The 2,672-nt window shown below is 61.2% G+C and overlaps 1 long non-coding RNA gene across 3 annotated transcripts in view; it reads right to left on the reverse strand.

Moving 5' to 3' along the window:
* Nucleotides 1-671, reverse strand: part of LOC139045942 (uncharacterized) — a 19,426-nt gene extending 18,755 nt beyond the window's left edge. For all 3 annotated transcript variants that reach the window (XR_011505416.1, XR_011505415.1, XR_011505414.1), the window contains exon 1: nucleotides 293-671. This is a non-coding gene — a long non-coding RNA (uncharacterized lncRNA). The remainder of the gene's footprint in view (nucleotides 1-292) is intronic.
* Between the last annotated feature and the right edge of the window lie 2,001 nt (nucleotides 672-2,672).

The raw sequence follows: 2,672 nt of genomic DNA on the forward strand, positions 1-2,672 counted from the left end.
ACCCAGACGTGTCACGCTTTCCTGACCAAGCCCCGATTCTGCTCCACCTCCAGGCCTTTGCACATGCTGTTCCCTCCGCCCAGGATGCCCTTCCTTGCAGCTATATCCTCTCATGGCCTCTTCTGGAGGATCCCTGAGAGGTATTTCTCAAACCTCAAGACCAGGCACGAGCTGACACTAGTGAGTGCCTGCTGTTTACCAGGCGTGCCGTCGGCTTGGGGAGCTGGCTCACCAGCGTCGTCCTCACCCAGCCCAGCATCTGCAACACGTTCTTCTCACCGCGTGCACTCACCTCCATCCAGGGCCGGCCCCCCTTCGAGACTCTCAGACTCTCAGCACCACCAATTCATCCCGGTTTACAGAGGAGGAAACTGAGGTTCAGAGAGGCAGCACACAGCGCCCAACGTCACCCAGCTAGCAAGGCAGGATTTGGATCCAAGACTCTGCCTCTTAGCCTGGCCTCCTTTGTCCCCATTCCAGGCTGCCCCTCGGAGAAGGAGATCAGGGTGTGAATTTGGTGCAGGCAAAGCCGTTTGAGAATTCTTCTCCCCCCATCTCATGCGAGTTCTCTGCTCAGATACACACCCTGGAGCGGGGCGACCAAGAGTGAAGCAGCCGCCGCAGGCCCCAGACTCGGGCGAGAAGCTTCTCGCTTCCCAGCCAGGAGACGCCTCCCCCCCTCGCCCCCCAGCCCAGCCCCTGGCTGTGGCCATCACCACCGTGCACCTGATATTTACTTGCCTCATTAAACCCCTCTTCCCGGTCCCCTCCCGGCCTCCCTGCCCCCAAGATGCAAAGTGCGAACAGCGTGGCCTTGGGGCAGGTCCATAAATCACCGAGTTTGGCAGGAGCAGGGCTGTGTCCTCGTCACCTCTGGCGGGGAGGCCTCGGCTGGGCTGGCCCTGCCAGGTTTTAATCAAATGCTCCTGTTGCTGGCTCTGCCTGGCCATTTACACCACGAGTTTCCCGAGAGCTTGGGGACAGAGGTGGCCTCAACAAGGCCCTACGATTCAGAGCCTCTGCAGACGGGCAGGCCCAGGAGCCGTAGGCCATCCTAGGGCATCGTAGTCCATGGACATCTCCTAGTGGGTGAGCCCCGGCCCAGAGAGGGATAGGGCCTTGCCTAAGGCCACAGAGCAAATTAGTCAGGGAGCTGGCTGGCATTTCCCAATAACACAGAGGATGACCACCTCAACAACCAACGCCATCGTTACCGTCATCTTCTCGCAGCCACAGCCCATCCTGGAGGCTGAGCCTCCGCCTGACGCTGGCTCCTCACGTGAGCTCCCTGAGAACCCAACACTCGGCCCTCTCACCATTTCTGTCCCCTCTGAAGCCCCCTCCCCATTTATTTCTCTTCGTTTTTAATTGACTCACCGTGTTTTCCATCCTCAGCCTCATCGGAAGCAATAACACCCATGAAACCACTGGTGGGCCCTGCTCGTTAGATTTGTATCCAGTATATATTAAAACGAATATATAACCATGGAAAATAGAAATTCGGCTTGTCTCCTGCCCCACTCGCCGGTGAAATGCAGACCCCCTTTGGCACGAGCTGTGTCCTTTCATTTCATCTTCAAGAGGACCCTTCGGGATGGGTGGCCTGTGCCCATTTCCTGGACGAGGTCAACTGAGGCTTGGAGGCGCACAAGGGCCTGGAGTAGCTGGTCAACCAGCCCGGGACAGGCAGTGCAGGATTCGGACCCGGGCTTGTGGGGTAGGAGGCCTGGCTCAGAGCCCCTCCCTCCACTGCTTCTAGAAGCCGGACCTGCCAGGGCCCTTTGTTGAGCCCTGCTCAGCAGCCGTGGGGTGTTGGAGGTGAGAGCGACACCCAGTCAGCCGCGCTCCCATTGCACAGAGGCAGAAACCGAGGCCCGGGGGGCGAATCCCCCGCCGCCCCTTCTCACCCAACCCCGTGGTCCCGGGGGGCTTCCCCGGGCCATCCCTCCTCCCTGCACCTGGCCCTGCGCCTACCTGGCGCCCCCCCTGGGGTTTGTCCTGCTCCCTGAGATATTTGCCAGATTCTGGGGTTTGACGGGGAGACGCAGCTCCACCAGGAAGCCCAGGAGAACGGGGGACGCCCCCACCGGCTGAAGGGTCACCTTCTCAGACGGGGCCGAGGTCCAGGCGGCAGGAGGCGGCTGAGGGGCCGAGGGGGTGGAGAAAGAGCCCCCCGCCGCAGAAATCCGGCACAGCCATGCAGCCCCCCGCAGTCCCAGCCTGCCCCCCTCCTGGACGCTCCTCACCCCAAAGTCCCAGCCGCTCGGCTTAAACGTCCCTGCTCTGCGTCTTCCCCGGCCGCCCCCTCCGGGGGACCCCAGGCTTTTCTCTGCACGTCCTCCTGCAGAGCCACCCGGCACAGTCTGGAGGCCGAGTTGCACAGGGCGGGTCGGGGGGGGGGGGGGAATTCGGTTCACGTCTCCCCCGGAGCCGGGAGCTCCATGGGCGCAAGGGCCCGGTCTCCCCAGTTCCCGGCCGTTTACCAGCTCCAGGCTCCAAGTCGGCCCTGAATAGATATCTGTTGAATGAATGAATGCGTGAATGAATGCTTGCCTTGAGGACTAGGAGCCTTACAAGTCTTACCTTATTCTTAGCACCCGGCTCCACCTCCGACACAGAGGAATTTCATAAGGTCTGTAAGCGGAGGGGAAAGGCGGGCGGGAGGGAGGGAG

This window comes from Equus asinus, chromosome 8 (genome assembly GCF_041296235.1).
Source record: "Equus asinus isolate D_3611 breed Donkey chromosome 8, EquAss-T2T_v2, whole genome shotgun sequence".
Taxonomy (NCBI): domain Eukaryota; kingdom Metazoa; phylum Chordata; class Mammalia; order Perissodactyla; family Equidae; genus Equus; species Equus asinus.